At 38.9% G+C, this 22992-nt stretch overlaps 1 long non-coding RNA gene across 1 annotated transcript in view; it reads right to left on the bottom strand.

Moving 5' to 3' along the window:
• Positions 1-9220: 9220 nt before the first annotated feature.
• Positions 9221-22992, bottom strand: part of LOC107593045 (uncharacterized) — a 46506-nt gene continuing 32734 nt past the window's right edge. Inside the window, exon 3 of the long non-coding RNA XR_001610051.1 lies at positions 9221-9863. This is a non-coding gene — a long non-coding RNA (uncharacterized lncRNA). The remainder of the gene's footprint in view (positions 9864-22992) is intronic.

Below are 22992 nucleotides of genomic sequence, written 5' to 3'. Positions count from 1 at the left end.
GCGCGATGCAACGCAACGCGTAAAAAGACAGTTTAAATCATTATAATCCATAATTATGTCCCCACTTGATGCAACGAATGCCTCGTTTATAATGGGTTTTCATGTTTTTGAATCATCGCTCCGGCCGGACATGGCATCACAGTATGGTGAGGGGCGTAACATTTCTGTCTCACGCTTGAGGTATTCGGCCAATCACAACGCACTGGATAGCTGGCCAATCAGAGCACACCTCGCTTTTTCACACCGATGAGCTTTGTAAAAATCGACGCATTTCAGAAGGCAGGGCATAGAGGAGAAACAATAATGTACAGTATGTGGAAAATAATGTGTTTTTTTTTACCTTAAACCGCATAAACACATTTCATTACACCAAATACACAATGTTCTTTTTAGCAGCATCAGATGACCCCTTTAAATTAGAAATGATTTTTTAAAGTAATAAATGTTAAAATTGATAGCTCTCAATTATGCTGTAATGTTGAATGGCTATAGTATACTGTCTTTGTTGTTTGTACATTAATTTGAAGATTGAATGTGAAATTATTGCAATATAAAAGTATATTAAAAAAATTTATGTTAGGTGGGATTAATCGCGATTAATTACAGAAAAATTTGTGATTAATTAGTCTTTTTTTTTTTTGTCGATTGACAGCACTTGTATATATAAATACACACACATGCATGTATATATTTAAGAAAAATATATTGTTTATATATTAAATATATATATATAATAGAAATTATATGAATATAAATAGATGCATGTAAATACATATAAATATTTTCAAAATATATACTGTATGTGTGTATTTATATATACATAATAAATATACACAGTACACACACATATATATTATGTAAACAAAACAAAAACTTTTATTTTGGATGCGATTAATCGTTGCCCAGCACTATTTATTTTATTTCAGTTACTGTTTATTTGAAGTAACAAAAATGTTTTTTTTTTTTTCTTTTATGGTTTTAGTTTTTGTTAACTATAATAACACCGGTTGAGGGTTTTTGTCTTTTCCTTTCTTTTTTTATTCTAAGGTCTTGCAATCTGGCCGCCTGGTTTAACGTAGAACATCTCATGAATTATGGCACCGGACTACACTTGGAATCTCCCGCCTTGCTCGCCAAATCCTCACTCGCATCTCACATCTCTTTTACAATTTTATCTCCTCCACTTTTCTTCACCTCTAATCCCTATTAGCCTAACTTTCTGCATTAGACTGAATACCTCTTCCATCAGTGTTTCCGCCAAGTTTCCCATTTAACGCTCTGGGTGTGCCGTCTGAGATATTTCATCGCCCGCACACACACAAAAACCAAACAAACGGCTCACAGCCATCTATAAAAGCGTTAACCCTGAGCAGACAAAGAGAAATGGAGTGTGTAGCAGAGATGTTTTTTTTTTTTTCTTTTATGGTTTTAGTTTTTGTTAACTATAATAACACCGGTTGAGGGTTTTTGTCTTTTCCTTTCTTTTTTTATTCTAAGGTCTTGCAATCTGGCCGCCTGGTTTAACGTAGAACATCTCATGAATTATGGCACCGGACTACACTTGGAATCTCCCGCCTTGCTCGCCAAATCCTCACTCGCATCTCACATCTCTTTTACAATTTTATCTCCTCCACTTTTCTTCACCTCTAATCCCTATTAGCCTAATTTTCTGCATTAGACTGAATACCTCTTCCATCAGTGTTTCCGCCAAGTTTCCCATTTAACGCTCTGGGTGTGCCGTCTGAGATATTTCATCACCCGCACACACACAAAAACCAAACAAACGGCTCACAGCCATCTATAAAAGCGTTAACCCTGAGCAGACAAAGAGAAATCATAAGAATCTGGGAGATTTACTCGGTGTGTGTGTTTGGTCAGCTCTCAGGCAGGCCTGTTTGATGTGAATCTCCGATCGGGTTTCTTTTCATGTACACACAAATGCAGCTGGCGCACACACTCGTGCATCACTGCGGCTTTGAAGGCAGCAGATGCGGAGTTCTGATGGAGGGCAGGTGTGTAGCCTGTCTCTCTCTCTCTCTCTCTCTCTCTCTCTCTCGGTCCTGGGGCAGTTCACTGTAAAAAAGGTCAGCGTGCCGGTGATGGAAAGGGACAGCAGCGTCTGTTGCCGTGGGGACGGACCAGACACGTTATCAGGTTAATGCCACACATTGGAAAGCACAACCTCGTCAGTGTCACACACACACATGCACGCTTGTAGAAAAGCCAAGCGAGGCCTTGCGTCCTCAAGGACGTATTGGACTTGTGACTGTCTTCCATATTTTATCTCAAAGCATTCATTGTCTGTCTTTGTGGTGGTGCATATAAAATATAAAACGAAAGTATCTGAATAAGTTTTGATGGCGCCAGTTTTTTGAGTGTCTTTTGTAAGAACTTTTTACAGACTTTTTACCAGCAAAGCACCTGCGTGTTCGAAGCTTCAGACTGCTTGGCCATTTTTAGGGGTTTCTTGAACTTTAGGCCCTGTGGATGCCTAAAAAAACCAAACACACTTCACTAGCCCTTTTAATTTGTCGGCTAACAATGTCTATCAGACAATATACATGCATCATATGAGAATTCTGTCTTTTTTTCTACCTGAAAGTCATAAAAATTCCCACCACATTTGTCATTTCCATTACATTTCAAATTTTTTTTCGAAGCTTCAGACTGCTTGGCCATTTTTAGGGGTTTCTTGAACTTTAGGCCCTGTGGATGCCTAAAAAACCAAACACACTTCACTAGCCCTTTTAATTTGTCGGCTAACAATGTCTATCAGACAATATACATGCATCATATGAGAATTCTGTCTTTTTTTCTACCTGAAAGTCATAAAAATTCCCACCACATTTGTCATTTCCATTACATTTCAAATTTTTAATGTTTTTGGAATAAAAAAAGTCTGATTCTGTTGTCTTTTTAAGGCTTGTTTCACAGCTACAGTAGAATTTTGTGTATCCTAAATAAATATAATTAAATGATATATTTAGATTCTTTGCATAATGTGACATTATATTACAATTAAATTACAGCTTGATTGGAAATGATGCAGAAAAATTGTGTAAAAAAACCTAATATTTATTTCTATATCAAAGGCACTTCGGTCTTATGTATTTATTTTTGTATTTTATTTATTTATGCTTGATTGGAAATGATGCAGAAAAAAAGTAATTAAACTATTTATATATATATCTCAGGTTTTTCCACTCATTCATTCATTCATTCATTCATTTTTCATTATTACCCAACAAGGGTAAAATAGTAAAGATCTATACATAACAGGCATTTAAAAAGTAGCGAATATAAATGATAAAGGCATTGCAAAAAGTTTCCAAGATGGTTTTAAAATAACCGTCAAATAACTAAATAAACGTTAATACATTTCAATTTTTGTTTTCTTTTTAGGCGACCGAAGTTGAAAATGTTTCCATGTTCCTAGGCTGATATAATGAGCGCTGCTGTGCAAGAACTAGTCACTGGAGGCACCAAAGTTTGTGAGGTTTGTGTTTTGAATCTTTGAACATTTTTTGATTTTGTTTAAGGCACTTGGTGGCAAGTAAACAAGAAATTCTTGAACACACACTATGAAATAAGAATATAAAGTTTGCATTCATGTCTATGAGCTGTGAGGCTAATCTATATTCTCATTCAAGACAGCATTTGATTGGACAAAAATCTGAGTAGTGCAGGATGATGTCATTGAGATATTTGCTCCTTTTTCTGTGTTTGGGAAAATTGTTTGAAAACTCATTATTATTTGCGGCATGGAAAATTACAGGTTTTTCTCTCTCTCTCTACATTGCTCTCATTTCGTTCTTGCCGAAGCTCACAGAAGCTTTTGCGTTCTGCCATTTTTCTATTTCTCATTCCGTCTTCCTCTCCTAATCGGTACGCTCTTTATTTTCTTACTCTCGCTCTCTTTCTCCCTCTCTCTCTCTCTCTCTAACTCAAATTACACCCATTACAGCCCACTCTAGCTCTCCAGCACCTCTCTCCCTCCCTCTCCACACCTCACTGCAGCAAACACACACACACACACACGTTCTGTGGAGCTTTTCAAGAAAGGCATCTATTTGTCAGCGTCTCTGCAGAGCTGAGACTGCAGGAGGCCTCCGTTTATAAAACGCGCAGCTATCTGTTATACGGCATATGTGTGTGTGTGTGTGTGTGTGTGACATGGAAGAAAAACAACAGAGAAAAAAACGCCAAGAGAGTAAATATCACCAAACCTGTGGAGACCACCATGTCCGACTCTGACCGCAAATTTAAAAGAAATTAGAAATTTGTTGAAAGATAATGATGCCTGTTTTAGGACCATTAAGATTGATGGCGTCTATTACAATTTTTAGTAAATTTATGATGGTATTATCATGTTTGTTTGACATTTACCATGGTATTACAATGGGGTTTTATTTCTGAAAGACTTTTTTCATAGAATTAGTATGTTCTTCTTAGACACTTACCAAGATATTACCATATTTACCATGACCTTTATCATGCTATTACTGTTTTTGGGGGACATTTGCAGTGGCATTACCATTTTCATTATCTTATGTGAAAATGGTTCATATTTTTATTACTAGTTGCATCTGGACTTCTGAGTTTTTTAATTTAATTTGAATTTATTTTCAATGATGATTCACATTTTTGTAAGATAGTATTTTTTGTATTAAAGTAAAAATAGTTCTAATATAGCTTAAACTAGCCTAAGCTGGTTTTCTGGCCTTGACTGCAACTTTATTTCTCATAAATGCAACTTTATATCTCACAATTGTGACTTTATTTCGCGTAACTGCAACTTTATAGTTCACAATGTGACTTTATGTGTATTAAAATAAAAATGGCTTTTGCTTAAACCAGCCTAAGCTGACTTTCTGGCCCTGACTGGTCTAGTTTGATGGTTTTAGGGGGGGTTTAGGCTTGTCAGGCCTGTTAATACTAGCTTAACCAGGCTGAGAGAGTACCTAAACAAGATTAAACCAGCTAAAACCATGAAACTATAGCCTGTTTTGTTGTTGTTGTTTTGTTTCAGCAGGAAAATTGACGAACATTAAATTCAGTACAAAAAATAGTACCATTATGTCTAAAAACATAATTTAAATAATATATCACTGTTTTTTTTTTCTCATTACGGTAATAAGAATGACTATTTTTGCATTTCGGTAATGAGGATTTTTATTAGCATTTAGGAGTACACTAGCATATAGACTAGCCTCACAAATTAGCAAACGTACTAAAAGCCATAAAACTCGAATTGTGAATGTCATGAAATTAATGGGAAAAAGGCTAATGCTTCTAAAAATATATGCTTAATTTCTTGTTTCCTTTGATTTTGGGGTCATATAGGAACCGGAAATGTTCGTCATAGATGTTGTGATAGGATTCGTGAGATTCACCCAAGCTGACTTTGTGTGTAACAAAGAACAGAGAGAAAACTTTTGAATGTGTATTTGAGGGAAAGAGAGAGGGAGATTAATTGGTTGAGCGGTGAAAAGCTTTCAGCAGTGTCTGCCTCCATTAAGCTGCACCGCCGTCCACCAATTAGATGGCAAAAAGAACGTAAAAAAAGGGATGAGAATAATGACGGAGTGAGAGAGCAGAATGGATCGGCGGTTTCTTTGTCCTGAGTTTAACCGAATTAAAGAACAACAATTATATGAGACTCACAGACTGAGAGGCAGACGTCCCGCTGTGGTCGCTGTAACTGTACTAACAATCACGCACAAATACACAAACACACAATGAAGACTGTACGCAAGATTAAAGAAAATATTACCCAGACTACATTAAATTTGGGTTCACCTGAAATGAGGATATAAATGGAAGCAAGTTTCTGCCTTTTAACTTTGTCTTGCAATTGCGACTTTATATTTCATAATTGCAACTATATTTTACAATGTGACTATATCTCACGATTACAACCTTATTTCTCGTAATTGCGACTTTCTTTACAATGTGACTTTATATCTTGCTACTGCAAATTTGTCTCACAATTTCTTATAATTGCAATTATATTTCACAATGTGACCTTTTTCTTGTAATTGTGACTTTATTTCTGCCAGTTATGGCTGTATATTTAAGAACATTAATTTATTTTATTTTAATCTTTATCTCACAATTACCTTTTTTATTTCCTCTTCGGTCTGTTTCATTTTAATAATATGTTGTTTAATAACATGTTGTTGGGCCTATGCAGTTTATGATAATATTAAAACATTTCAGTGTTTGATTTTAAGGACATATATGTTTATTTTCAGATGTTAAATGACTTGTAATTGTGTTGCATCAACATGTTATGTGTAATCAAAAACCAGTTGAGACTGACCGTAGTGCATTTATTGCTGCGTGCACATCTGCCTGTACTGTAGGTTGTAAGTTGAAGATTAGTTGAGGTGAATACACAAATAAACATGCACAGACACACCATCAGGACTTACAGATAGCAGACATGTCACATGACAGAGCACAGGACGCAAACACACGTAGGGACACACTTTAGCTATTTATCAAAAACCTCTGGTTTCCATGGTTTCCTGTCTTGAATTCAAAGCTCTTAAAGAGAGAGATTTTCTTAGTTCACTTTTTGGAGCACACATTTATACATACAAAGACACTCCAACCAAACACTCTTGTCTTCAACCAAAGAGAACCACGGTACCACACATTTACCATACTATTACAATTTTGAGCCTTTTTTTACGTTTATCATGGTATTATCATGTTTTATAGACATTTGACATTCTATTACTTTTGTTTTTGTGTGTGTGTGTGTGTGTGTGTGTGTGTGTGTGTTTCTGGACAAAAACATGGGACATTTTGGACATTTACCATTTTACTATATTTTTGGACATTTATAATAGTATTACCATGTTTTCTTTCAGACATTTACCTTAATATTAGCATGTTTACCATGACATTTATAACATGTGATTGCTAAGTTTTTACTATGGTATTGTCATGGTATTTTTTTCAGACATTACATATTACTGTTTTTTTGGACAAAAACATGGACATTTCAGACATTTACAGTGCTGTTTCTGTTGTTTTGTAAATTTACCGTGGTACTATGACATATGTTTATGGACATATTTCATAGCATTATTACAAATTTTCAAACATTTATTATGGTATTACCATGTTTTTTACCCTTTTAACTTTGTGTTTTCATGTTGTTGTTTTTTTACATTTACCATGGTATTAACACATTTTTTTAGACATTTAACATGGTATAACTCTTTTCTTGGGCATATATCATGGTACTACTTTTAAAGTACTATGGTATATAACAGTACCATAATATTGGTGTACCTTCACTGTAAATATACAGTTTGTTTATGTAATGGCCGCTCATGCTCATTAACTGTATTTTATTATTTCCTTTTTTTCTCAGTATGTTTGTCTTGGTTGATAAGGACAACAGATCATTATGAGTGTAATAATGGCTCAGGAGACAAACACACACACACACTGCACACCAAAAGGATCCCAATTTCCATCAGCACCCCAGTGGTTTCTGAATTTCTTAATTACATTCTTGGTACTGGCTTACACAAGTGCTCGCACATGCGGTCCCTCAAACTGTGCTCTGTCAGCAAAGGTAACCTCAGCGCTGATCAATACTAAGTCGCTAATTAAACCTCTCGCTCTCCAGCTTCTAGCATTAGCACGAGGAAGCGCTTCATTGAACCGAACAAAGACCGTGCCATCTCCAACATTACTGAGTCAATAGGGGCCACGAAAATAAATCCTCTAAGGTAAAGGTGCTGCTCTGAGATCAGCTTATACCCCATCACCAAAAGAACAGGTGGTTTAGGGTCTGATCTTAATATGCTGTGTATATCTATCTATCATCTATCTATCTATCTATCTATCTATCTATCTAATTTCAGTCATGACAATCTCAGGGTAGATTGTAAAATCTTTATTAATGTAAACAGTATGTTCATAGGTTTGGTCTTGACAGACTAGATCTGCTACCCTGCTGCTGCTGCAGAGCAAGTAGACTTGCCTGTCTGTCATCTTAATATCTTAATATGCTGTGTATATCTATCTATCTATCTATCTATCTATCTATCTATCTATCTATCTATCTATCTATCTATCTATCTAATTTCAGTCATGACAATCTCAGGGTAGATTGTAAAATCTTTATTAATGTAAACAGTATGTTCATAGGTTTGGTCTTGACAGACTAGATCTGCTACCCTACTGCTGCTGCAGAGCAAGTAGACTTGCTTCAGCTAAATGCTCGGATCACAAAATTAAGGAAACATGCTGCTGCTGCTAGAGAGAAGAAGATTCCCGTAGCAGATCTAGGCAGGTGGTGCTGGGGAGGTGGTGGGCTAAGATGAGGACACGCATAGCAGACATAGCATTCATTGAATACGTCCTGATTATATAGGTATAAGGTAAGGAGTACGTAAATCCGATTGGCTGGGAACATTGAATTGAATGAACTAATTAGAACGCAAGTAGAGTTTCATTAATGAACTATTCATATCTATCTATCTAGATAGATAGATATCATTCTATATATCTATCTATCTTTTCTTTGATATACCAGTTTTACTCCATTTTACTTTCTTACTTTCCATCTAATTTTAGGTGATGAAATTAAAATTTTAGTCGACAAGAAAGTGCAAAATTAAACCATATATTAAAACATTTTATATATTAATTTGTTGATATTAATATGTTGCTTTGTTTTACATCAATTAAGAAAATGTGAAATGTAACTATATATTCTAACATTTTATATATGAATTTGTTTATATTAATTTACTAATTATGTGAATGTTTATAATCATTTATATTCCTGTTTATATTAAATTGATTTGTTTAGATGAATGTTGTAATTATTTATATTAATATATTTAATATAGTATATTAAGTTACTAATTATGTTGTTTGTAATAATGTATTCTCATTTATATTATTTAATTATTGTTTATATTAATTTTTATTGATTTGTTTAGATTAATATATAATTTTTTGTTAGTATCTTGTTTGTACTAATATATGAATTAGTTTTTATATTAATTAGGATAGTGCAAAATTAAACCAGATATACAAACATGATTTATTTATATTTTAATCTTAATTGTTTATATTACTATACTTTTCTTCTTCAGATGTTGTTAGAACATTGTAAATTATTCAGCATGTTATAAAATGCAATGAATGTGGATATAATGAATTTTGTGATATGCTAGGTGCATTTTGTTAATGAAAGCCTTTATTATCCCAAATTTTTTTTGGTGTAGTTCAGACGTGTTGATTGAGCTGTGTTGGTTTAGTTTAGCTTTGCTGAGTTTACCTGTGTTGAACTGTGTTTGGGTGGCTCAGCTGTGCTAGGCTGTGTTAAACTGCTGAAGCTTTATTGGGTTCATGTGGCTCAGTTGAGGTGGTTCAGCTGTTCGGTGTTGGCTCAGTTAAGGTTAAATATGTTAAAGTGCTATAATAATTAATAGCTTCATTACTGTCCGTGTGCTTGAATCAGGGTGTCGCTCTAGCACGTTGTAAATGAGCTGGGCGCTGATGAACTGGCCTTAATTAGACACACACACACACACACACACACACACACACACACACACAAATACTGCACGAGTCACAGCTACAAAATGCTTTAATTAGCATGATAATGATCTGTCATTTAGAAACCCAACCCTCTTAACGCACACACAGCGCTGGTATGCTCTTAGTGTGTGTGTTGAAGTCCTTCTTGCCCTCACATGCTCCAGCGCTGCACTGCTCACTTTGTTCGCTGATTTTCCCTTTCCAAGCCCTCGTCTTTCTGTGCATTCTCTATCTGTGAGTCATTCTTGAGAGCGTTCTGTCATCTTTGCTACTGCCCAAAGCACTGTCTGCAGAAGAGAGAGAGATGAGAAGAGAAGGAATGAGAGAAAAGAATAGACGACAGATCGAAAATGCCAAGAGGTCAAGATTAAACATGCATCTTCTTATTGACTGATAGGTAAATCTGTGTCTTACTGACTATTTCTTAAGTTTACATTGCTATGCCAGTAGGTGACAAGTGAGTCTTTAAGACTTCATTTAACCAATTTGTTCAAACACACTGATTCATTCAGGAAATTAACAAGTCATTAATGAGTGAGTCATTGAATAATTCATTCAACCAGTTCGTTCAAACATTAGTTTAGGAAATGAACAGGTTTCTGTTTTTATGAGTTGGGTCATTGAATAAATGACTGAACTGATTTCTTCAAAACTCTGATGAACAGTGAGTCTTTATGAGTGAGTCATTGAATCATTCATTCAACCAATTTGTTCATACACACTGATTCATTGGGGAAATGAACAAGGGACTTTCTTAACGAGTGAGTCATTGAATCATTGACTAAACCAATTTGTTTAAAAAACTGATTCATTTAGGAACTAACCAAGTAGGCGTTTTGATAAGTGAGTAATTGAATTATTCATTACATAGATTTTTTTCAAATGCACTGATTGGAACTGAACAAGTACCTGTCTTCATGAGCTATTTACTAATGTTTCACTAATTGATTTGTTCAAAACACTGATTTGTTGAAGTGACTGTCTTTATAAGTGAATCGTTTATTAATTTACTCAACTGATTAGTTCAGGAACTTAAAAAAATGATTTAAATTTTTTTTTTTGTGAGTCTTTGAGTGAGTCATTGAATCATTCATTCAACCAATTTGTTCAAACACACTGATTCATTCAGGAAATGAACATGTGACTGTTCTAATGAGTGAGTCATTGACTCATTCATTCAATTGATTTGTTTGGATGCACTGATTCATTCAGGAACTGAACAAGTAACCATTTTCACGAGTGAGTCACTGATGATTCACTAAATGGATTTGTTCAAAACACTGATTTGTTCAAGTGTTTTTATAAGTGAATCATGAATTCATCTTCATTAACTCAACTGATTTGTGCAAAACACCGATTCATTCAGGAACTAAACAAGTAAGGCCCTGTCCCAAATGGCACACTTCATGTACACTTGCGGTCTTGCGGATTTATAATGGCTGTCGAGTGTGAATGTCCGTTAAATCCACGAGACTGTAGGATGTCCCATTCGTCATTTTAGCTTTCAGAAGGGTGCTCACGATTGCCCTCTTTGTGGCCACTATGCTCTCTCGGTGCGCACTTCTGCCGAGCCCACAGTGAGGCGAGCTCCGTAGCAGACTTCTTCGCGACAGAGCCTGTGAAAATCCATTTGTATGGATCTGCTTATGTTTTACTAAGATGCAGTAGCCCCAAAAAGAAGATATGACTAAGTGTTAATAACTGATTGTAATAAAAAGAGCATTTTTAGACAACACAGAATTCCTCTAAATAATTTACATGTCAAGACTGTCAGAAAAAAAGTTTTTTTGAAGCAGTGTCTTGAAGCGTGTTGACGTCATGGATGACCTTGTTATATTTCCCGTGTTTATTTTCTTCGAGTTGTTATTCCCATGTGCAGAGAAGACATTGATGTGTTGTTTGTTAAAGTGCTCAACGCTTGTAAGCGCTCAGGTGTATGTGCGAGTAGATATTCCCGCAAGGGCCTGGTAGTTGTTCTCCAGAGATTTTCAAAACTTGAAAAGGACTATTTTGGTTTTGAATCTAAATATTCACACATTTTGGGGGTTAACGTTTATATGAAGGTTCAGATTAGGATTACCTTCAAAATAGGAGCTCTGCTAGATGAAATGAGCGAGAGGCAGGACACGTGTCTACCGTTAACGGCCTGTTCCATCTCTGCTGCTGTTCTCCACTGTCTGCTCCTGTTTTCGCATTCAGCAGACTCGTGTTCTGCAGCTCATGCAGGAAGCGTGCCAGGGAAAAATCTCAGTACGACCACTAACGGAGGATGATAACAATGTTCCTCTTTTTTCCCCCTCCGCATTTCATGCCTCATTCCCGGCCCGCTCTCATCTTTTCCTCTGCGTTACGTTGTTCTGCTATGTCTGATCCTGGCATATAGGGTTTGTGTGTGTGTGTGTGTGTGTGTGTGTGTGTGTGTGAGAGAGAGAGAAGTGCAGCGGGCACTGGGAGGGCATCAAAGTCTGTCAGAGCAAATCAAAGACCCTGCCAACCTTGGCAAGCCGCGCACACGCACACACACACACACACACATTCTCTTTCACTTTCTGCCAAGTCTTTTTAGCCCGAATTTTGGCCACGTCCGTCTTCTCGTTTGTGTCTGTGTGTGTGTGTTTTCCATGATTGATCATTACAAATGGCAGAGGTCACTCGGCTGGCAAATGTCCCCACTGCATGGGCCTCCCTTTCAATCTCTATCAATCTCATTTGGGTTCCGTTGTTTTTCCCCTAGTTATCTGTTAATCCTTCTTCTCCTTGGCCATAATTAAACGCTTTAAGATTCACGGAGAACTTGTGTGGTGAGAAAGGACTCGATGGCTCTGTCCCAAATGGCGCACTTGATGCGTACTAGTCTTGCAGATTTGTGATGGCCATCGCATGCAGGATTTTCATAGTTTTATTTTAGAAGTTTTCATATATAATGTTAGATTTCCTTGTATTTAATTTCATATATATATCTACGTGTTCATATACTAGCATTTAATAGTGGCATTTTTATGTTTATGACAGTGATTTATACCATTTAAAGATTTACAATATATTTCATATCAAGGACTTAAATTTGTGGCCATTTTCAGTCGTGAAAAGGTAGTGTAGTTTCAGTTTTTCCAATTATTTTTATATTACATAACATTACACCATGTAACGTTTTTCAGCATTCTAGATTTTCTATTCATTTTTTTGTAAACAAAAAAGTAGCCACAATAAAATGTTTTAGAAACATTGTAAAATAAACTGAACTGACTAGAGCACATATTAAAGTATTGGGGTGTTAGCTTAGCAACATGCTAATGACTATTAAAATCTATTAGAGTTGAGTTTCCTGTGCAGACCTGTATTTGTAAAATCCATAGAATTGTGTATACATGGAGTGTTCCAAATCATTTAGGTCTACTTACAAGGTTCCATTTAAGTTAGTATGCTGCCTTAGAAGTAAGTGAAAATGACTATACAGAAAATTATGCACAGGTAACAGCAAAGTGCTACATCTCGCAGGAATGCTGAGAAATGTGTAATTTCCTATGATAATAATCTAGGTCTTGTTGTTTGCTGCACTTTCTCTTTTCCATTTCTCAGATTTTATGCATGAGAAAATGACTTCACTTAAGTGTTTTAGGATATAAGAAACCAGAGTATTGAGACACATACAAACACAGTAAGCTTTTATACACCGATACGCCACAAACAACTGTCTCATTAGTGAACTAAGCGTTTTCTACTGCATTAGATCAGTGTGTGAATTGAGTGAATGCCAGCTTATCAGTGCCAGCCTGCCAATGCAACAGTGCCCACGTCAGCCATCAGTGCCCTGCAGACCGGCCAATGCAAATGTCAGGGTTTTTAGTGTAGGACAGAGAGAGAATTTACTTCTGGTCATATTTTGTCTTAAAAAGGTTTATTGCTGGTTTTCAAGGATGACTGCATGTCACACAACCTACCCATGTTGGCATTGGTTAATTTGACATCAACACCAAGATAAGGTAAGTGCTTTTTTTTATTTTTTATTTATCTCAGTTTATTTTAACTATACAAGATTATATGGTTAGTTGCTAGTTATAATTTGGGTGACTTTTCATGGTTACTGCAGTTTTATGAAGGCAGACATTTTAAAGACCAAGACCTTTTTAAGACCAATTAAAGAAAATTTAAGAAATAAATTAAAGGGAACGTGAGTCTTAGGAGAACATGAGTTGTATTAGCAACGTTTGAAAATGCAGCTTTCAACCGATCTCCATTATTTTTAAATTAATTTTGCACACAAAAAATAGTTTAACTAGAATATGGAAATAACTTTTACTGTATCTTTTGATCACACTGAACATTGGCATTTTTGTCGTTTTCAATGCAAATGTCTAAAAATTCTTAAATCTTGATCTTAAAAAATTCTTAAAGATAATTTTCTGAGAAATGTATCAAAATGAAGTGAATTTATGATGTAAAAAAAGGACAAATATCTGCCAATGCGCTCAGAAAAATCAACTTAAAGGGTTAGCTCACCCAAAAATGAAAATTAGGCTGCGTTTTACTCACCCCCGAGGCATCCTAGGTGTATATGACTTTCTTCTTTCAGACGAATCCAGTTGGAGTTATATTAAAAACTGTCTTTGATCTTTCAAACTGTTTAATGCAACTCAGCGGGTGTTGCATTGCTTCAGTCCGAATTGCATGGCTTCAGTCGTACAGTATTTTTGTACGAAAATATCCATATTCAAAACGTAATAATCATTTGAATCTAGCTTGCGCTCACTGTTGTAAACAGAAGCAGTTCTGGGGGAATGACGGATAAGGTCAGCTTTGCGCCACTCAGAAGTGATGCACGCGGAAACGCAGCGGAGAGATCAAAACAAAACAACGGTCAAGAATTAGAAGTACAAAACGAGGATTTGTAAAGAAGAATGTCAGAGGATTTCGATATAAGCCAAGAGGAGACTGGTTTTCCTTTGCTAAAGTAAGGAAACTTTGCTTCCTTTGATCCTGTTAACAAACGTTGGTTTTCACGAGACTCACCGGCGCATGCGCAACGCCGACCTCATACGTCATGCTCCCGGAACTGCTTTTGTGTACAACTGTTGGCGCAAGCTACATTAAAGTGATTATAACGTTTTGAATATGGATATTTTTCTTACAAAAACACATCGATTCGCTACAGAATGCCTTTGTTCACCCCCCGGAGCCGTGTGAGATACTTGTTTTTTATGGATGGGCGATTTTTATTTAAATTATTTTGGACTGAAGCAATGCAACACCTGCTGAGTGGCATTAAATAGCTTGAAAGATCAAAGACAATTTTTTATATAACTCCGACTGGATTCTTCTGAAAGAAGAAAGTCATATACACCTAGGATGCCTCGGGGTGAGTAAAACACAGCCTAATTTTCATTTTTGGGTGAACTAACCCTTTAAACAAAAACTAATTTTCATATCCCAGATATATTCTTGTTTTAACCATAAATTCACTTAATTTTGTTTAATTTCTCAAAAAACAAAAAACATTTTGAATTTCCAACTCAAGTAAGTGTATCTTGACTTAAGGATGTTTAGATGTTTGTGTTGGAAAATTACAAAAATATGCCTACTAACAAAGATAATCATTTTTTTCAGTACATGCAACATTTAATGCCATTACTTTATTAATTTAAAGACTTTCTGCTCTGATTTAAGGCCTTAATTTGTGGAAGGGCAAATTAAGACTTTTTAAGACCCACAGAAACCTTGGTTTTGTAAAAAAAATTGTTACACGTTTTGTTTCCAGATCCAGTGAATTTAAACGACCTCCTCCGACAGTTTTTTCTTTTTCTTTTGGAAATTAGTTCAGTTTCGAGGACACAAATTTCATGAGCTGAAATCACGTCGCAAACGAGTCTGCAGCGGCGTTTTCCCCGCGTTAATACTCTGCGGAGTCCTAGCCGTTCGGTGACAAATATCAGCCCGCATGTGATAAAACGAGCATGCAATTTGGCAGCTTTTTTTCATGCTACCACCTCACCCCCACACCCCCATCTCTCTGTCTCTCTCTTTCACATCAAAGCGGCGCCGAGTGTGATATTGAGGAATTCCATTTGCAGAGCGTCTTTAATAGGTGCAACGGCAGACACGGGCGCGGGAAGGAATCTGATAAAGAGAGAGAGGCAAGCGAGCGTGAGAGAGAATTAAAGGAAGCGTCAGATCTGGCAGAGACGAGCGAGCGAGCGAACGGAGAGAGTGAGAAAGAATCAAAAGGGTCTTGCTGGCGGAAGGGTGCTGTGACTCACAAGAGCTCAGTGACTGTTTCCCAAATCATCTAGCTTTTACCTGCCAGTTACCTCAGACAGCACATTTATTAGCTTAACCGTAATGTCTGTCTACTGATGGTCCTAAACCAGCTTTTTCTCGATTAGAAAATGAAGTCAGTGGTGTACGGGACCCATAGTGCAGTTGGGGGCCCCTCTTTCTTTGGGAGGCCCCTCATGACATTATGCACTGCAGAAAATCATGTTTTTAATAGTATTTTTTGTCTAATAGATATAGACAGAGAGACAGACAGGCAGAAATGTAGATAGACAGAAATAGATAAATATGCAAACAGAGAGAGACCGATAGAAACAGATTGATGGCTGAGAAAGAAAGATATTGTTGATGCAGATCAACAAGCAAAATTATGTCATGACAGCACTGATCCATTTCACACTTGTGAGAACCACTTAAAACATCTTAATTTTTTTAATGTATATTTAAAATGCATCTTTTTGTCATGCTAAAACATGCTTTTTATCTGCAGAGTGGTGTATCTGTGGCCTCTAGTAGGAGATAAGTGGGGAATGCTAACCAGCTAATCCCTGACCCCTACAGTTCAGCACAGTGATGTCATGAACAAATGCAACTGGCTGTGGGAAGGACTGACTGCAGGTCAGTGTGGAAAAACACAGAGTTTCGGGGGAATAAACTTAAATTGGTGCAAGTCCCACAGTCGTCCTGGGTGAGTTAATTCCCTTAAGCAGTGTGGAAAATTTGCATGTCAAGCTGTGTTTTTCAGCACATGGATCGACACACACACACACACACACTTTAATCCTGCGCAGTGGGGATAGCCGTCTGGAGATTGTACAGCGTCCAAGACTGAGTCGCCGCTTGCTGACCTTCTCACACACACACTTCTCCCTCTATGGGCCTATACGTCTGTTCTCAGGCGGTGTGCGTGCAGCATACAGCTTTGATCCCCAGCTGAAGGGTACTTACAGGCCAAATTTCCAAATGCGTAAGAGTCAGCCCTCTCACTGGAGAGAGAGCGAGAGAGACAGAATGAATTCTTACATGGCTCTGGGAATTGGGTCTCGGCAGCTGGAGCTATTAATATATCGCTGCGGCCCCGAGAGAGAGACGGCGAAGTAGACGGAAAGACAGGCACAGAGACAGACATGTATAGAGCCAGTGATAGAAAGAAAGAGAGAAACGGACAAAGACATAGATGAAGAGAATGACAAATAGAAACTGAGAGACAGACAGGTAGATTAGACAGAGAATAAGACTGGTAGAAAGATAGACTGGCAAAGGGATACCACCAGTGATGGCGCTACACCGGGGCTAGGGGGGGGTTATAGCCCCGTCAGAATTTTGAATAGCCCCAGTTTACTCTGACGTCATCAATATCATTTATTTTCTTAGCACCCCCACATATTGGTCTAGCCCCCGCTTAGCACCGGTAGAGAAAAAATTCTGGCACCGTGCCTGGATACCACATAGATAGAGTGAAAGAATGATTACAGAAAGATAGACAGGTATGTAGCGGCATAGACAGAGAGAGAAAGAGAGATAGAGATAGAGGCAAATAAAGCGATAGATAGATAGATAGACAGATGCAGAGAAAAAACAGGAAATATACCCAGAGAGACAGACAGTATGAAAAAATATACAGACAGAAAGAAAGACCGGTATATAGAGGCATAGATAGACACGCAGAGAGAGAAAGAAAGAGATAGACAGGCTGAGATAGATAGATTTAAGAGAAAGATATAGACTGAGAGAAAAAGGCAGTGAAGAGAGATAGAGAGCCTGAAAGAGAGACTGGTGAGTGAGAGGCCGTGCAGGGAAACACTCCGTGTGTGTGTGTTTCCGGCAGGCATGTGTATCGGTCATCAATGCACAGTTAAGAATATCGATCAGACAGTTATTGACGATAGCGTGTGTTACAGAAAGTGTGACCAGCGCTCTGACCCGACACACAGCCCTTTCTCTCTCTCCCCGTGACTCCGGGTCAGTGTTGATCTGTCCTCTAGTAACGATTTCACACACAACCGCAGAACACGTCTGGTCTTGGATGAGCTATTCAAACCGCAGGAAGCGCATCATCAATACAATTATCAAATCCCAGTTTATGACATTACAGTTGAGTCGCTGAATCGAACGCAATTGAATTAATTCCCGTCGGCTCGTTACAGGTGACGACAGACAGGCCGAGTCATCAAGCCTAGTGCGTGCGAGCGAGCGAGCGAGAGAGGGAGAGGCTATGGGCCTATACGTCCATTCTCAGGCAGTGTGGGTGCAGCGTACAGCTTTGATCCCCAGCTGAAGGGTACTTACAGGCCAAATTTCCAAATGCGTAAGAGTCAGCCCTCTCACTGGAGAGAGAGCGAGAGAGACAGAATGAATTCTTACATGGCTCTGGGAATTGGGTCTCGGCAGCTGGAGCTATTAATATATCGCTGCGGCCCCGAGAGAGAGACGGCGAAGTAGACGGAAAGACAGGCACAGAGACAGACATGTATAGAGCCAGTGATAGAAAGAAAGAGAGAAACGGACAAAGACATAGATGAAGAGAATGACAAATAGAAACTGAGAGACAGACAGGTAGATTAGACAGAGAATAAGACTGGTAGAAAGATAGACTGGCAAAGGGATACCACCAGTGATGGCGCTACACCGGGGCTAGGGGGGGGTTATAGCCCCGTCAGAATTTTGAATAGCCCCAGTTTACTCTGATGTCATCAATATCATTTATTTTCTTAGCACCCCCACATATTGGTCTAGCCCCCGCTTAGCACCGGTAGAGAAAAAATTCTGGCACCGTGCCTGGATACCACATAGATAGAGTGAAAGAATGATTACAGAAAGATAGACAGGTATGTAGCGGCATAGACAGAGAGAGAAAGAGAGATAGAGATAGAGGCAAATAAAGCGATAGATAGATAGATAGACAGATGCAGAGAAAAAACAGGAAATATACCCAGAGAGACAGACAGTATGAAAAAATATACAGACAGAAAGAAAGACCGGTATATAGAGGCATAGATAGACACGCAGAGAGAGAAAGAAAGAGATAGACAGGCTGAGATAGATAGATTTAAGAGAAAGATATAGACTGAGAGAAAAAGGCAGTGAAGAGAGATAGAGAGCCTGAAAGAGAGACTGGTGAGTGAGAGGCCGTGCAGGGAAACACTCCGTGTGTGTGTGTTTCCGGCAGGCATGTGTATCGGTCATCAATGCACAGTTAAAAATATCGATCAGACAGTTATTGACGATAGCGTGTGTTACAGAAAGTGTGACCAGCGCTCTGACCCGACACACAGCCCTTTCTCTCTCTCCCCGTGACTCCGGGTCAGTGTTGATCTGTCCTCTAGTAACGATTTCACACACAACCGCAGAACACGTATGGTCTTGGATGAGCTATTCAAACCGCAGGAAGCGCATCATCAATACAATTATCAAATCCCAGTTTATGACATTACAGTTGAGTCGCTGAATCGAACGCAATTGAATTAATTCCCGTCGGCTCGTTACAGGTGACGACAGACAGGCCGAGTCATCAAGCCTAGTGCGTGCGAGCGAGCGAGCGAGAGAGGGAGAGGGAGAGGAGGGGATTTGGCTCTTTATCTCTCCGCTGCTCTGCGCGGCTCAACGGCCAGTAAGCAGGATTAATGGTCCTGTCTCAGCGTGAGCCAGGTACACACATACACACTCACAACGCAAGCCGCCACACACACACACACTCACACTCAGAGCGGGGCCAGTATCGCATGCAAACATCACACGCTTTTCAGGCAGCGCTACGTGCGCACACACATACTCGCATTTCAAAAGCACAGGAAGCACCTGTTTCTCTCCCACAGAGCCTCGCGCACACACGCGCCGTTGCGTTCATTCCCTCACGCTCTGTCTCTTTTCTCGTCCCGCTCCTGCAGTCAGGGTTTCCCTGGCGCTCTTCAGAGGCCAGTGGAGCGTGACGGCAAGATGTTCCCCGGAGAAATCCCGCAGCCGTAGACTCTACCGCTTCGTCCCAGCGATCGTTTCGGTAAATATAGAAAGCAGATCGTAACACACCAGCGATTCAAAAATGTCCCCTCAACAAACTTGAGAGGGACAAACGTTAAAGGCAATATTGTTAAGGAATTGGTTAGGTAGTGGGCTGCACAGTTTGCAAAGCATTTCACTCATTAGCACAGGCTAAATAGATTTTAGTTGGCACAGTATAGCAATCCAAAACTCTGAGAACAGTATATCTGACATAGTTAACTCCGATATCAGGAAACTTAGTAAAGCTAAGAAAGTTAGCACAGGTAGGCCTAATTTGACTGTTGACAAGTACCTCAGAGAACAGTGCAAAAGTTCAAACGGAACAAGTTAACTCAGAAATTAGCACAGTTAGCAAAGTTAACACAGAGATAGCAAAGTTAGTATACAAAAGCCATTAAAGTTAGCTCAGAAAAGCAAAGTTAGTGAAGGTAAAGCACGGATGACAGTTAGCACGTTAGCATGTGTATGTCAGAAAACAGCATGTGACAAAGTTATCCATGCTATATCAGAGAATACAATGTGGCGGCGTGGCCCAAAGTCCATAGTCTATTATCCAATGCAAAAATCTGCACATTTTTCACACTTGCGCTAAATTCCCAATCGCGTGGATTTCTATTGAAATGACTGGATTTTCGCAAACAATGTGTTGAAACACAACAGGTAAATCTGAGGGCATAGTAGACAACGAACACCGGTAAAGATGGCCACACAATTACCAGTTATTCCAGAAGAAAAGTAGCACAACCGACACGGTTAACTCCAAGAACGGCACAGTTAGCACAGGTAATTTAACAAGCAGGACAGGGAGGATGGCAAAACGTACAATTAGCATTGCTGAAATTAATTTAACTAAGAGGTTATTAACTCTACAATTATCATATAGCAATGTCGTTACCGGTATAAAAAGATTAAGTAGGCCTAAGTGTAATACTGAAGTTATAGGCCAGCGAAATTAGCTAAAGATAGACCATGAGTTGCAAAACATAAAAAACGCAGCTAACTGTGCTAATGGCATATCGATCTGGAAAGCAGTGCAATGAGGACAATCTAGCAAAACTCTCTTTTCTTTTCACTTTTACGTGCAGCCGTGTCGTTAAATGAAATGCTTTTATCCCAAGCGCAAGGAGAGCAGAGCACGAGATGTCTCTGCATGCATGCCCGCTGAGCGCGCAATATCTGCCGATCTGCCTCGACAGTGATCCGTGCGCGAGTGAGAGAACGCTATTTAAACGATAAGGGAGAACTTAAACCGAGCTTAAACCGGCACTCTTCCTGTCTCTTTTCTTTTCACTTTTACGTGCAGCCGTGTCGTTAAATGAAATGCTTTTATCCCAAGCGCAAGGAGAGCAGAGCACGAGATGTCTCTGCATGCATGCCCGCTGAGCGCGCAATATCTGCCGATCTGCCTCGACAGTGATCCTTGCGCGAGTGAGAGAACGCTATTTAAACGATAAGGGAGAACTTAAACCGAGCCGCGCGCCGCTAAACGGGACGCCGTCGCCACGGACCGGATCCTTTCACGGAGTCGTTGCGCGCGCGGCACTCTTCCTGCCTCCGTCTCTCTCTCTCTCTCTCTCTCTCTCTCTCTTTCTCTCTCTCTCTCTCTCTCTCTCTCTCTCTCTCTCTCTCTCTCCATTGTGCGGGCGGTGGCATGCACATAAATATGCATGCGTGTGTGTGTTATTGTCTGGATTACATTTAATTCTTTCATTTATATGAAGTGTGTTTGGCCTCAAAAATGTGATGATGTCACGTTCTCTGGCAGAGTTGAACACTTTGAAAGTGTTTGAGTGCATGAGCGAGAGAAACATTTAAAAACTGTGCAAAACGTCGTAATCTGACAATCAATTTGACAACATCAGGGATGTTAACAAAATGCTGAACAAAGAGCGCAGCTTCCAGCGAAGTGTGTGTTTATCTAACGCACATGCAGGGCCAGTGAGTGACCCGCACACAGACAAATTACCATCGAATGACTTTCTAGTGTCCAGCAGGCCGTATCATTCAATCTATTTGTTTTTCCTTTCAATAAACTGAACCATCTGCCTTGATTTTCACCATTAATAAACCATGAAAATCATATTGTTTGGATTTCTGTTCAAGTGTATACACATAAGGATTATTGTCTCTTTTTGTCATCTTCAGTTGTTTTGGCTAAACTAGACAAATTGTACATGGTCTAAGCTATAAAATTATTAGAAAATTAAAGTAACCCGCGCTCTCCCTCCCTCCGTCTCTCTCTCTCTCTCTCTCTCTCTCTCTCTCTCTCTCTCTCTCTCTCTCGTCATTAATCTCGTGGCTGCGCTGCAGGAAACAGCCTTTCACAGGCAGCTGGAATTTCATCTCCTCCCTCGGTCTTTATTACTCTTCCACTCAACCTATCCCTCGTTCACCCCTCTCCTCTCCTCTCCTCTCTCTAGCTCTCTCTCTCTCGCTCTATCTCTCCATTCGTTTATTACGGCGCTCTAATCACTCGCGCGCAGGTAACAGAACACTGCGCTGCACACAATAGAGCTGGCCTTCATAGCGCCTCTACGCACACACAAACAGAAGCCCGGGCTCATAAACTATCACGCACACACATACACGCACACCCGCTAAATCGCACACGCCGTGGATTCTTCTCTCAGAAGGGCAGGGTAAGTGACGAGGGGAGGAGGGGTGGTTCAGAATGATAAAGAGAGGGGGAGGGACAAGAGCGGCCGCAGCGTCTAGCGGAGCTCAGCGGCGATACGGAGTACGGTGGTACAGCAGCCCCCCCTAGCTGGCCCGTAGTGCAACTAACTGCAGTCCTGTCGGCACGAACGGGTCTCCTCTATTTTTTGGAATCCACAGACTTTTTTTTGGCATGGTTAAAAATCTGTATAATCTGGAAAAGCGTTTGAACATATTATACATATCAACTTTTTTCTTCATTAAAGGGAACACTGAAGTTGAATTTGAGGGGCATTTTTATTTATATGAGGGTATATTTTGTTTGTTAATAAATGCAATACTATTCTAATAGTAGACCTAATAGAATATTAGAACATAATAGAACATTAGAATATTCTGAAAATATAACTGAACACATATTTTGAGTATTCTGTTCAGTCAGTCAATTTGACCCCAAGCCCATTAAATAAAAGAAAACAGAAGTATTAAAAA

Source organism: Sinocyclocheilus grahami, unplaced genomic scaffold (assembly GCF_001515645.1).
Source record: "Sinocyclocheilus grahami isolate Dianchi unplaced genomic scaffold, SAMN03320097.WGS_v1.1 scaffold163.1, whole genome shotgun sequence".
NCBI lineage: Eukaryota > Metazoa > Chordata > Actinopteri > Cypriniformes > Cyprinidae > Sinocyclocheilus > Sinocyclocheilus grahami.
Note: the sequence above shows the minus strand (reverse complement) of the source record. Positions and strands in the feature narration are given on the sequence as shown.